Source organism: Manis javanica, chromosome 7 (assembly GCF_040802235.1).
Source record: "Manis javanica isolate MJ-LG chromosome 7, MJ_LKY, whole genome shotgun sequence".
NCBI lineage: Eukaryota > Metazoa > Chordata > Mammalia > Pholidota > Manidae > Manis > Manis javanica.
The window spans coordinates 120,089,509-120,104,608 of record NC_133162.1 but is presented as its reverse complement, the minus strand read 5'-3'; the positions used below and the strand labels follow the sequence as shown (position 1 = coordinate 120,104,608).

Below are 15,100 nucleotides of genomic sequence, written 5' to 3'. Positions count from 1 at the left end.
TGACCAGAAATTGAATTTGTTCGGGAATAGCAGAGGAATTGCAATTTGTGAAACACATGCTGAAGGAGGCGGACCAGGTGAGTCGGCTGAGGGTTTGGGCATGGCTGATACATGGACAAGGAGTGCAAAGGGCGGGGAGGTCCAGCCAGCGACCAAGCAGAAGTTCCTCGGCTTGGGGATGAGGAGAGATTCTGAGTGGATGTTCCCTGGTTAGGAGATAAGTTTTGGTCTTCCGCAAATCAGGCATTTTTGGGAAACGAGCCTGGCAGGTCTGAGTTCTGCTCTCCGGAGGGCGCATGCGTAAGATTCTCTTTTTCGACTCTTCCGGTTCCACGTTCGGTTGAAATCCTTTCACAAGTGTGGTCCTCATCACCAAGGTGATCGCCCCCGGTGACCCTCCCTGATCTGGCAGTAGTTTCTGCAGGAGGAGAAAGAAGACTGCCCCGTATTACACTCAACAGTATTCATTCTGTGCAGAGGTAGGTCGGCCCCCAGTGATACGCGTCTTTAAGGGTCAGAACTTTGTTCTTACGTACCGCGTCGCTTGTCATTACTCATACATTCTGTTTGTGAATTCACTTACTCCAGAAACTTTATAACCCCATTCCCAGACATGTGCAAAGGTAAGAAAAAATTTGAGTCACCTCACAAGCATGTTTCCAGCCCAGGTGGAGCAGGTGACCGACCCTCTTTACAGCCCTCTCACTGTAAACACGTCCTTTCTGCAGTATTTAGTGCATGTTTTTCACAGTTCTGTGTTTTTTGGGGGGGTGGTTTTGTTACAAGGTGGTGGATTGTGGAATTCCTCAGTTCTTGTGTTCTCCAAGGAAGGAATTCCGTGCAGACCGCGGATAGAGCGTTAGCGCGGCAGGAGGCCTTGATTTAGCAGCCCCGGCGGGAGCCGCCATCCGCAGCGCTGCGCCACATTCGCTGCAGGCTGTGTGTTCTCCCGGGTTCTTGTCCCTGCGGAAACAAAGAATTGAAAGGCAGGGACACAATAGCAAAAAGGCAGAGTGAAAGTTTTGTTTGAATACGGGAGGGGCGGGCCATAGTCCAGGCAGACAGAGGCCCGAATTCTTAGGGGCGGTGCTTCTTTGAATGACAGGATGAGGTCATTTGATGGACAGTTCTAGTTACACACTTCTCTTGGTGTGCATGTCTTTTCCCAAAATGCACACAGAATGCGGGGTGGGGTGGGGGGAGGAGCAAAACCGCAGTTTTATTTCAGTGAGATTATGATGAGATGCGTTTGAGTAGTTCTTAGTTTTGTTCGCCTGTGCCCGCGTTGTAATCTGGTTGGGACCAGTTTGGCCTGGTCGCGATGGGCAAGGAGGTAATCTCCCTGCGAAGTTTTGTCTTCAAGTGGGACCCCCGAACTGGGCGGTTTTTCCTTGAACCTTGTCTTCCACTTCCGCGGCTCCTCATGTCTGGCTTTGTACGTATTTTGCTGTTTAAAATGGCTCCTAGAGTGGCGCTGAAGGCTGTGATGTGCCTTCCTGAGAAGCACGTGGTGGTAAACTCGGTGCAGGCAAGGGTTAGGGTACAGTTGGACATGATTTCAATGTTAATGAATCAACAGTAGTTATTAAATAAGGTGCCTTTAAGCAAAACTTGCATAAAACAAGGTTACGTATTGGTGGGCTGACGAAATGTGACCAGAGGCTTGTGGGAACCTAACCCTGGATGTCCCCTTGGAGCTGTGGCTGAATGTTAGCTAATTCAGAGTTCATGGCAACGCTATCAGACAGAATTACTGGGAATAATGAAAATCAACGGTAGGGACAGCCGTTTCCCTCGCAAAATGCCCACTATGCTAGGGAGGATGAATCAGGGATTATCCTTCTATATAAGGATATCCTTCTATATCCTTGTGGCAGACAGACTCTCCTAGTTTACAAGGGGTCAGTCCTGCTCCCCTGGCTGTCTAGTGGGCTGGTACCACTGGGGCTCTGTCTTTCTTGTCACTGCCACTAGCTGGGGTGGGATGGTGGGGGCGTGGTGTAGAGTGGGAGGGTGATCCAGAGTCGACAATGCAAGTTGCTCTGGTCTCTCAGGCCGTGAGTATTTGAGATACTTCCAAAAGCTCCACTCCAGGGGTCTTTTTCTTTGGGTCCAGATACAGAAAACATTCCTCATTCTGGCTTCACAATGATTTCTAGTGGGAATACCTCCTGTCTTGCTCTCATCCTCCCAACATATAACTGCAAAAATAAAACAATCTGACATGGGTACATTTCCCAAGATCTGAGCTGTCCAGTTCTAGCCAAGGTCACCCTGACAGTGATGAAAACACTAACAGCAGTTATCCGTAGGTCCTGTTCGTATCATTCCTAGAATAAAATTTGAGGTTTCACTGGAGAGCAAGAAGCAAATCAATAGTGCCCACACAGTCAACTCAGGTTTGAGCTGGCCTGCAGATTGAATTCATGTTTAATCTAAACGGTATTGGATTTTGTTGTTGAACCTTAGCTTTTGGTGAAGAATTCAAAGGTGGCAGTGTTTTCCTAAATTTGGCTTTCTCTTGGCACAGTTGAAAAGGTTTCTCACAATGTGTAAGAGACATAGTCTTACACTAAGTTAGTGAGTAGCTAAATTATTGTTACTGTGAAGATTTGTATGAAAGATTTGGGGGTGTTCACCTGGTATTCAAGAGATGGAGTATAATTTACACCCTGCCACTTTTTCACTTTAATTCAGCTTTACTTCTTTTTATCAGAAATACATGAAAAAAAAATGTCCTGTGGCAGAGCAATGGCAATTTTAAAACATAATAAATAAAAATGTCTTTCAAATTTACCTTTTGGCAGGAAATGCATGCATATCCATATAAGATGTGGATAGTCAAGGCAAACAAGTCTCACTTAATTAGGTGCATTTTTTCTTGTTCTTTCTCTTTTTTATACCAATTATAATGCTATATAGTCAATATTTCCAAATATATTAATTTAGTATATATTGATTGTATGTAATAGTGTCTGTGCCTCCCTTTTCTTGCCACCTGGTGCTGTGTCCCAGTCTTAGGGATGATAGGATCTGTGTAGGTGGTTTCCTTTCATCCTCTCTCTCTGTCCTCTGTATATTTCATCATCCTATGCAATGAGCAAACAAATTATAAGACATCGAGTTGCATTTAGAGAAACCCGGTCTACCCCGCACATATAGTAATGAATAAAATGTAACATTAGGAATTTGAAATAAAGAAGCTATTAAAATCAGAGGGGTATCTTAGAAACAGCAGCAAGACATTCCAGTCTAAATGATGGTAATGTTACTTTGAATAATGGACTCTGACATCTTCCATGATAGAAAATATGAGAAATTGATCCTATCTGGCATTCAGTAACTGTCTGTTATCTTTCATAATTAAAAAGAAGAAAATAATTCCTTTCTCACTGTTGCGAAGTTTGATGTAAGAAACAGACAGCTGCAAGGTCCTGCAGCATGAAAACTATTTGCATCATGATTGTTTCTCTTTTTTCCTAGTTTGCATTCAGAAACAGTTACAACTTGCAGGCACTAGGGGGAGCCAGACTCCTTTCTGATGAATTCTTTGTCCTGAAGCTGGAGCACAGCTCTAGCCCGTCTTCATTGGCCTGGAAACATTGGAATTCAGTGCTCATCTCAGTCCACGGACATGATTCCATGTGTATCTGAAATTTAAAAACCACAGGTTTTAGAGAATCAACTGTTACTCATTAAGAGGGGCTTATGAGCTCTATTATCTAAATACAATTTGTGAACTTTGGATCCTGACCAGCCTTAAAAAAGATGTTTGTGGGACAAATAGGGAAATTAGAACAGGCAGAAAATATATATGTGTGTGTATATATATATATATATTTTTTTTACTTTGTGTATTTTATTTTATTTTATTTATTTTAATTTTTTATTAAGGTACTATTGATATACACTCTTATGAAGATTTCACATGAAAAAACAATGTGGTTACTACCTTTACCCATATTATCAAGTCCCCACCCACACCCCAATGCAGTCACTGTCCATCAGTGTAGTAAGATGCCGCAGATCCACTATGTGCCTTCTCTGTGCCACACTGTTCTCCCCGTGATCCCCCCCACCATGTGTACTAAACACAATACCCTTCAGTCCCCTCCCCACCCGCCCTCCTACACCCCTCCCCTTTGGTAATCACTAGTTCTTTCCTGGAGTCTCTGAGTCTGCTGCTGTTTTGTTCCTTCAGTTTTGCCTCGTTGTTATACTCCACAAATGAGGGAAATTATTTAGCACTTGTCTTTCTCTGGAACAGGCACTAAATACTGAACTACTGTTAATTTTACTAGCTGTAGTAATGGTATCTTGGTACTGCTAAAAAACTTTTAAGTCCTATTAAAAATACATGTGGAATAATTTTTTGCATGAGATTATGTGAGATATATAATTCATTGTAAAATGCTCCACAATAAAGAAAATGTGAGTGTGTGTTCATTAATAGATGAAACAAGAGAGATAGCATCTTGATAATTGCTGGCACAGCTGTTCATTATACTATTTGTTCATTATACTACTTTCGTGATTATTGATTATTTCACTATTTCGTGAAAATTAAAAATGAAAAACCATGGGCATTATTTTCTCTCAGTTTGTATTTATGGTCTAGTTTATAAACTAGACCAAATCATGGGTGATGTGTATTTCTTATTTTGCAAACTCAGGTATACAAGAAAGCATCACCTTTTCCCTTGAAAGGTAACAAAATATGCCACTCTAAAATGTGACAATAGGGGTTTAGGACAGTCTTCCATGTTCCAAAGTGGAAGTGGGCTACATACTCAGATGGACTTGTTGCCAACTATCCTACCTCCCATCTTTCCTTCTAAGGGCCCATTCATCCTTCCTAAAAAATCACTTACTCTCTTCTAAGAGGCCTATATCTCCCTCCCCTTTCCCTATTAAGATGGTACTTAAGCCTGAATTCTAAGCCACTTATTTTCCTTTGGGTAGCTCTCATATATACATGAGGTATGTATGTCAATAAACTGTTGTTGTTAATCTGTCTTTTATTATAGGAGTCTCAGCTAAGAACTCAGAAGGGTACAGGTAAAATTAATTTTCTTCCCCTACACCCCCATAATTTAATTTATATTTTTAGTTTCTATTCTGCTTGATATCAGAATCTAAGTATTTAACTCAAGAGTAATCTCACATTGCACTGTGTCAAAAACTTGATTCAAGATAATCAGTCAGTTCTGGATTTTCTACCTCCATTTGCACAACAGGGTCTACATCCTTGAGAACGGCCTTGTGAGCCAGAACGTGGGAGGGTGGTGGTGGTGAGGTGCGGCTGGTCTCGGTTGTCACCTCTGTAGTCAGACATCTAGAAAGACAACTTCAGTCTTCTCTCCTGTCAGTTTGTCTGCAGATGACAGCTGTGTTGCCCACCATCTCAAGGTTTCTCCTCAGGAGGGCCAGACCTCTCTTGGAATGGGGGAAACATCCATAGTTTTCCTATCCTACTCTGGCTTCTCCACTCTGCCTGCTTAGCCATTTCTGTTCCATTTCCTATGCCACGTTTGTCATGGAAGGCCTTGGAGGGCTTCTCTAGGGCACTTGGCACTTGCCCAAACTCTACCTGGGGACAAAGGCATAGGAGCTTTCTGCTTTCAAATCCCTTTACAAATCAGGGGGCTTTGTGACATACTCAGAAGAGAGACATACACAGGCAGCCTTTTTAAGGAAATACCACAATATCCAACATCTCTTTCTCTCTGATGCCTGTGGTGTCTCTGTCTGGTCTAGTGGCTAGGCCTCATACATAATCGTCTGTAACGATTGCTTATGGCATAAACACGCCCACAGTCTTCCAGAGCTGTGGATGCAGAAAAAGGTCAGAGTTAGCAGGAATCATGAAGAAACATTTTCATCAGTTTAATAAGATGTTATTTGCTGAGTAAATTCAAAACTTATCACTTGCTTCTTATATGGAATATAGAAATGAGCTAGGGAAGCAGTAGGTAGGTGGTAGTTAAGAATGTGTTCTGGGCTTATATAGACAGTGTTCTAATTCTGCCTCTTTTTTTTCAATAGGCATCAGATACAAATATGCTAAGGTTTTATTTATTTATTTATTTATTTATTTATTTATTTATTTATTTATTTATTTTGGTATCATTAATCTACAATTACATGAAGAACATTATGTTTACTAGGCTCCGCCCTTCACCAAGTCCCTCCCACATACCCCTACACAGTCACTGTCCATCTGCATAGTAAGATGCTGTAAAATCACTACTTGTCTTCTCTGTGTTGCGCAGCCCTCCCTGTGCCCCCCATGCACTATACATGCTAATCGTAGTGCCCTCTTTCTTTTTCCCCCCTTATCCCTCCCTTCCCACCCATCCTCCCCAGTCCCTTTCCCTTTGGTACCTGTTAGTCCATTCTTGGGTTCTGTGATTCTGCTGCTGTTTTATTCCTTCAGTTTTTCTTTGTTCTTATACTCCACAGATGAGTGAAATCATTTGGTACTTGTCTTTCTCTGCCTGGCTTATTTCACTGAGCATAATACCCTCTAGCTCCATCCATCTTATGCTAAGGTTTTAAAAGCTCAATTTTCTTAAAAGCAGAGGCAGTAGTACCTAGAAATGTTTTGGGGAGGGTTAAACAAGAATCTATAAAGGGAGTGCACAAAAAGAATTTGGCCTTTGGTATAAAACCAATAAATGGCAACCATTTTTATTAAGAATAACAAAAGCAGAGAAAGCCCCATAAGCAATTTTTGCATCTGGTTGTTAGACCTTTTTTCTAGTACATTCCAACTTACTTGATTAGGTCTTATAAGACCTTGCAGACAGCACAGACCATGGGTGCAGCCCCAGGAAATTGAAACTATGACGACTTAGAAAACATTCTCTCTTAGGTATCTACTCCTTGGTATATAGATCCTAAATTCTCTTTGTATTTAAGATACAACCCCTTAGCTTTCCTTCCCAGTATGGCCCATCCTTTTATGAGCTGTCAGTGGAAGGGAAGCAGATGAGAGGGGGAGTTCCAAGAATATAACATCACCAAGGCCTTATGAAACAGGGGGAAAGATACCAGTTTATACTGGCCAAAGCTCCAGATGTTTATTGCCAGGACCTTCTGCTCAGAGTGAAAAGAAAATCCAAACAAATGCCATATCCCTCTTCTGCACTGTGAGAAAAAAGCAAAGTTATTTACTAAAGCTTTTTTCTCTCTTGTTCCCCATGCCCCTGCCTGCTCTACCCCTTCTCCCCCAACACGCACCCCATCGGATGGCTTTGGTATTCTGGATAGGAGAGTAAGATAAATTGCTGCTCTATTTTCTTGGGAGGTCTTGACTGTTGAACTGCCTTCTGAATCCTCTTTGCTCTTGGACATTGGATTTCCATGTCCTTGGTAGAGATGTTTAGCTTTGTAATTAGCCTCCTTCTAGAGGTACTATGGTGCTTGCTGGTAAGGTGCCAAGAACTGGCTTGGGGGAAGAAACTGCAGTTTCAGATATATACAGGCTCTCTATCAAATACAGTCTGTTAATTTTATGCACCCAGAGTATTACATTGAGTTTTAGTGCTTTACTCTTTAAAGTTGGTTCTGTGAAAACATATGATTCATATTCAGAAATCAATTGATCTTATACTACTATTTAATACAAAGCTCTCAGACTCAGGATATTATAAAAGTGTCCTTAGTAGGCACTTTAACTTTCGATGCTATGACCCCTGTGATAGGTCCTGCCAGATAATACAGGCAAGCTCTTTATCATAATCATATCTGTAAAGTTTTGCCATATAAAAATAACATTCACAAGTTTTGGAGATGAGGATGTGGATATCTTTGGGGGCAATTATTCTCCCAACACAGTCTGCCATGTGTCCCCCGAAGATTTTCTTCTGTCCCACATGTAAAATACATTTACCTCCATCTCAACATCTCCAAAAGTATCAACTCATTAGAATCATTAGTATCATTAGTAGTATTAACTTAACTCCAAGTCTAAAAATCTCATCAACTCAAAAGCCCCAAATCTCATGGGTATGGCTCTGGGTAATTATCAGGCACAACTTCCATCTGTGAACATCGCTGGGGGCCTGATACTTTGCCTATCATAGTATCCCAGCTGTCTCAGGTTAGGTCTTCTGGAATCAGACACTCTTAAGTCAGTGTGGGCTATGAAAATACGTTAGGGATTAATGTCGGAAGAATGAAGCAAGAATGGGCAGAGGAAAGAGTTGGACTTTGATGCGGCCTGTTAAAACCTTGTCTTACCAAGGCCAACTGCTGTTAGAGTTGTTCTGTGTGGGGCCAAATGGGCCAAGCATTTATGTTCCCACCTTGTTCCGTTACTGAATAGGCGTGGCGTCCAGCGAGGCAGATTTCTGCAGCCGAGGCAGACTTTGACAGAGTCAACAGTTGGAAGCTGTCTGCTGATCACAGCCAAGAGAAAGTTCTTCCTTGAAGGGTGATCTGGATTGCACTTAATTGGATCATAGCAAGTGTGAGAAAGATTGGAAGGCAGGTCTATAGTTTTTGCAGCTTTTGAATGTTAAGTTGGAGGCTTCTTGTGGACCAACTCTCAAGTCCCAGGACTGTGGTGGTAGAACTACCATGGTATTTAGAGCAGCCGATTCACTCAGGAAAAAGCTCAGATGGGTTCCAGGGACCCATGGCTCTAATGGAAGTTTCTCTCTATGCTCTCACGGAAGTCCTTCCTCCTGAAGTTAAGTCACTGGGGAGAGTCTAGTTTATTGAAGACCCAGTCACAACTATCTGTCTCCATGCTTATAATCATCACTGTTATCATCAAATTTCATATTGCTATAATTTATTAAACAGTTATGCTGTACAAAGTACTGTGCTAAGTATTTTACATATGACATCTCATTCAGTCATTCCAGTATGCCTAGAAACTGTAAAGGGAGTGGGTGTGGTAAAGGGGCATGAAAAGGTTTGATTCTGTGTCTGATGATCCTTCTTGAGATGTTACATCACAGCTCAGCAATAATAGAACTTCTCGTCAGTATGTTACATCGTGGGGCGGGGTCAGTGAGGTCAGTTGTTGTGAGTTCTAGAACAATTAGCTACCTTGCTATTTAAACAATTGACACTATCCTGGTTAAGTTCTAGTTTTCTCTAGAAGGTGCTGAATTGTCTCATCCTTTTAAAATCTAGATTTGGCTGCCTTTCTTTGTGGGGTTGAGGTCTACTGGGAGGGCAGATTTGTCACGCTATTTGGATCATTAAAGTCTGATTACATACTAAAAGTGATAGGTAAGACTATCTTTCTAGGAGCTGTAACAAATTTTCTCTGATGCTTTGAAATTTCTTTGTATATTTTCTCTTACGTTCAGTGTTTATGGCGATCAGAAAAGCAAATCATATTGTATGTTACATTATATATAAAGGTATTTGCAAACATGCTCACATTTTGTGTATGGTATAGTGTCTTTTTTTTAAGTTTTGGGCTCAGCTATGAAAATCTGTTCCACTCTTGTGGTTTTGTGTAAATATAATTTTGGCTCTTTTTAGACTATGGCCGAGTATCTGTGAAAGACAAATTAAATTCTCTCATTTTGTAATTTTGGACTTACATTTTTAGGTCACATGTTTGAAGTCTCTTGCATGATTATAGATTGCATGCATTTCTCCTCAGTGCTAGACTTTTCTGAATTCTCTAAAATAATCTATAACTTCCCAAAGCATATTCATGTAAACACAATTTTTAATTCTAAATGTTTATAGACTTCTAGTTGTTTTTTTAATCAGGATTTTGAATTTTCTGGTAATAAGGAAGCTTGAGATAGTAGCTTTCTTATAGAAATAGAGTTCTCTGGATAAATAATGAATGCAGTCCTTGAGAGAAAAGGTAGCCAAAAATAACGTATGTTTGGTGGGACAAGACCTTACAATTCTCAGTGGGTCTCCTCTGCAGTACATAGCAAAAAAACCTTGTAAGTGCCCTTTCTAAGTTCATGCTTTCATCCTATGTATCCTGTATTAGTTTCGTATTGCTGCGGTAACAATAAAAATAACAAAGATGTATTTCAGTTCTAGACAAAATGTGTCTTACAGGGCTAAAATCAAAGCCTTGGCAGAGCTGATTCCTCCTGCACCATCTAGGGGAGAATCCCTTCCTTGACATTTCCAGCCTCTAGAGACGTCCTGCTTTCCTTGACCCTTGGTGCCGTATCAGTGTGGCCACTGCTTCTTTGTTGTATCTGTTTCTCTGGCTCAGACCCTCTTGACTTCTTATAAGGACTCCTGTGATCACATGGGCCCAGGTGGATTATTCAGGAAAGTCTCCACACCTCGAGTTCCTGAGCATGATCACATATGCCAAGGCCCTTTTGTAGTGTATGTTAACATATTCAGAGGGATGAGGACATGGACTTTGTTGATGGGCCACTATTCAACTTACCACATACCCATTCATATTGTGCCTCCCAACTCTATGAAAGTGGCTCCAGTTAGACATTCAGTTGCTTCCTACTTCTTCCCATATCTCACATCAAATCTCTATTTCTGTTAATGCTGTTGAGAAGCTTCCGTATTTGGCCCCATCTATTCTTTCTAATTTTAGCCTTGACTTCTTTTGTGCATGTAACCTCTGTCATGATCGGGCTGCTCTTCGCTGTGTTTAGATACACTTCAGTGCCCTTGTTTGTGTTGGCTTTCTCACTGGGAATGCCTGCTCTTCAGTCCATCTCAATCCTGCTCATTATTCAAGGTTCACACTCAAATTTTGCTTCTTATTTGAGACTTTCCCTGATGACTCCACTTTCTTTGGTTTGTTTCTTCATGATCTAAAGCATTTGTGGATTTTGCACACAACTTCTCTATTTTTATATATACAAAATCAGTCTTTGGTGCTACTTCACTTGTATTTTCCTTGTGTCATTTTGATTATAAACTCTCTGAAAGTAGGAAAAACGTCGTGTTTCTTTTTGCATATTAAATCACTCAGCATGGTGCTGAGAGCATGGTAATGGGAAGTAGATATTCACTCACTGCCTTGTTTGGAGTTCTCTTTCGGTAGGTTCAGAACTTTCAGAAGCTTCCATTTAGAATATAATAAAATAGAGCTCAACTTGATATCTACTGTATAAACAACAGAGGATTCTGTAGGGCCCGTTCTGTAATCTGCTGTAAAGCTCTTTTCCTTCACTTGCATTTTAAGACCTGTGCTTTATAATCTTTATAACCAGATTTTCTCAGCATTATGATAAAAGCTAACTGGCATACTCTGCCCCAAAGTGGTGTAGCTTTGTGTCTGTATTATTGTGATGCCCTTCTGGTTTATGGGAGACGCTGCTGCCTCTCCTGAACATATGGTTGGCATCCTGACACCAGAAATTGTTACATGGGCCTTAGAGTGAGCCTTTTGTGAAAGCTGAGGTTTGGAGGCTTGAACACAGAGTGTTTGAGAAAGATACCTTTCTTAACTTAAAACAGTAGACCATGTGGCTTTTTTTTGTGTTCACTTGCTAGTAATTAGTGCGTTAGGTAGAATTTTGCCCAAGACTTCTCATTATAATAGTCCACCCAGAAGGAAATTGTGGAGCAGGGGAAAATGCTCACCTTTACTTCTGTGTGTGGAGTTTATCAAGGAGGCTTTCCTTGTTTACCAGAAGAACCTTATGAGTGCTGAATGACCAGTTTGACTTAGGTCAGTTTGTAATAAATAACCCACGGGGAAGATATTATTGCCTACATTTCATAGATGAGTATACCAAGGCATATGCAATTAAATGACTGGGCAGTGGTGGAGATAAGATTTAAATCTAGGCAGTCTGATTTTAAGGTATTTACTTTTATCTTTGTGCTAAATAGCTGGGGAGTGTTTATATTCACCTTGGGTAATTGGCAGGCCTGACATATGAATATAAACTGCCATACAGAGTAGGGCAAGAAACTGTTTAAACACTTGAAAAAGTTGAAACAAAAATGGCTTCTGTTCTGGACTAGTAATTATATATATATATATATATATATATATATTTTATTAAGGTATTATTGATACACACTCTTATGAAGGTTTCACATGACCAAACAATGTGGTTTCTACATTTACCCATATAATCAAGTCCCCACCCACACCCCAATGCAGTCGCTGTCCATCAGTGTAGTAAGATGCCACAGATCCACCGTGTGCCGTCTCTGTGCCACACTGTTCTCCCCGTGATCCCCCACAGCGTGTGTCCTAAACATAATACCCCTCAGTTCCCTTCTCCCTCCCTCCCCACCCGCCCTCCCACACCCCTCCCCTTTGGTAACCACTAGTTCATTCTTGGAGTCTGTGAGTCTGCTGCCATTGTGTTCCTTCAGTTTTGCTTCCTTGTTAGGCTCCACAAATGAGGGAAATTACTTGGCATTTGTCTTTCTCTGCCTGGCTCATTTCACTGGACTAGTAATATTTAAAGCAAGATATATCTTTTGCACATTAAGTAGGCCTCTTTTATCTCTTGATTCTGTTGTTATGAAAGAGAAATTAAGAAGGAAGTTATTTACATGGTAATTGATTCCTGAATATATAAATCATGTATATAGAGCATATGTACATGGAATGAATGTATGTGGAATATACATATATATGTATTTCATAAAGCTGGTTTGATTCATTTCAATCAATTCATTTTTCTCTATCTTAAAGTCTCAAATTTGTAACTGTTTAACATATATTTTAGCCAAAAAAATCTCGGCCTTTTAAGAATATAAATATTAACTATATTGAAGTGCCAGCACTTTGTTTCTACATTTGTTCTAATTGTGATGGATATTAAGTAATAATTCATTTTAACAAAAATCCATTTACACTGGAGTATTGGAGTATCATTTTCAGTAAAATTTATGAAACATAACATAGCAAAATAAAGAATTTGGTTCCTAGGAATAACTACTGATGTTTGATTTATGCACAGTGAACAAAATGATACAGATAACTATCACTGTAGATTATGGAAGAAAAGAATAATAAAAAACTACATTTTAGAAAGAGTGTAACTGCAAACTGTCTTTTAAATTTTTCTTACTAGCTGGTAAACTCATCTCAGCTAGGCAGCGTCTTTAATCATCATCAAATAAATGTTAACTCATCTTGAAGCACAGTTCATAGGGTTTGCCTATGTGCAAGCAACCCCATTGCAAACCAATGCCTATATTACTTATAATGTTTGCTTTTATTCCTTTTAATACATGGTTCATGTTTGAAACTATATTTTTTATGTTTTAAGAATTCCAATATGTGTGAGGTATGTTTGCAGGCTGTTAGTTCACTTAGTATCTTATGGTTCAGTTCCAGCAGTTTTTAAGAATTACAGTGTGTATTACTGCTTTGCTCTCTGGGTTCTCCCCAAACACATTTAATGGACACTGTCATATAGCTTATTTTTCTATGTGCAGGTGACTCTGAACATCACTCCAATTTGCTAAGAGTCTTACCAGGTCTTTTGCTTGATATAGTAATAGAAAACCAGATGGAAATTTAATTATTTACATAATGTAGAGAATAAGAAACAGGGACTTATATAAAGAGACAAAGTAATAGTAATAATAAAAATAATAATCCCCAAGTTGGCTGATCTCCTCACTTTCTTAGTGGTACTTCTCAACTAACAGAAATTGTAAAGTTAGATGAAGTGTAGTTTCTTGACCTTTTCCTTTACACTTAGTGCTTTTTGTGTTCCTTTGAAAAAATCTTTGCCTGATTTACCATCAGGAACATATTTTCCTATTAATCTTCTGGGAGGTTTAGTGCTTTGCCTTTCACAGTTAGGTCTGTGATTCATGTGGAATGGCTGTTGATATACATGGTGTGAGGTAGAGATCAACATCTCCCTCTACTCCACACACATCGGTCTGGAACCATTTACAGATAAGGTCACTTTTTTTCCACAATGTTACAGTGACATCTTTATCATGAATTGGGTGATGGTAAGTGTCTAGGTCTATCTCTGGGTTCAATTTTTTCCATTGGTCTAATTGTGTATATTGCTCCAATAGTGTATTTTATTTCTGTAGCTTTGTAATAGATTTTGACATTTGGTAGTGAAATCCTTCAACTTTTTGTTTTTGTTTTTTGGGAGTTTTCTGGAAAATTTTCTGCCTTTGTTTTAGGTGACTAGCTCCTCCATTTTCCTAATTTTTAAATTTCTCTCTTTCATTCCAAAGATATTATTGTAAAATTGCACACTACCAAAGACAAAGAGAAAAATCTGCAAAGCAAGGTGAAAGGAAAAGATTGTTTACCAAGGGACAATAGACAGACCGACAGCAGATTTCACATTACCAAAAATAGAAGCCAAAAGGGGAGAAACAATGTGCAGAGAGTGCTAAGAGAAATTACCAACCCAGAATTCTCTGTCAAGCTAAACTTTTATTTGAGTGAGCATGGAATAAACATATTTTCAAAGAAAGACTCAGATAATTTAATTCTCTTATAATGTCACTAACAATTACTAAATGATGTATGTTCTAAGAAGAGAGAATGTAGAATAAAACAACATCAGGAGCATAAGGAAGAGATATAACTACTAATGCTGGAGAGATTTAGCAAGTTTAGGAGACTATAATAACAGTTTTCTACCAATGCACTTGAAATGGTATATTAAAGGAACAATTTTCTAAAAAAAATAAACACTTTCATGGATTAAGGAGACCAAGATTCATGAGTAACATGGAGTAAAATAAAATCATCCTGTATAAAAAAGTACAAAATACAGGCCCTGATTGTTTAAGAGTGAACGCTAACCACCCTCAAGAAGCAGATTAATTGAGTAAAAATTATTGCAAGGAATAAAAAAGAATTTTCCACTCTCAAACTCATTTTATGATACTTGTGTAAATTTGATTATAAAATAAAATGCACTAGGACAACACAAGAAAATTATCACCATAAATATAAAACTGCTAAATATCAGCAAACAAAATTCGCAAGTGCTTATTATGATCAAATGCACCTATCTAAGTGGATTTTACTCCAAGAATAAAAGACATTAGCATTAGATAAAATGTAATTGCAACCCAGGAGCTCTTCCTAAGATGAAAAAGATTACGTGTCAAACTCAGTGCAAATACCATGCTTAGTGGCCATATCTTTGAAAAGAAAACAGACTGCATTCTGCTTGGC

At 39.4% G+C, this 15,100-nt stretch overlaps 1 long non-coding RNA gene across 1 annotated transcript in view; it reads left to right on the top strand.

Moving 5' to 3' along the window:
* Positions 1-226: 226 nt before the first annotated feature.
* Positions 227-15,100, top strand: part of LOC140850621 (uncharacterized) — a 279,666-nt gene continuing 264,792 nt past the window's right edge. The window contains exon 1 of the long non-coding RNA XR_012133568.1: positions 227-479. This is a non-coding gene — a long non-coding RNA (uncharacterized lncRNA). The remainder of the gene's footprint in view (positions 480-15,100) is intronic.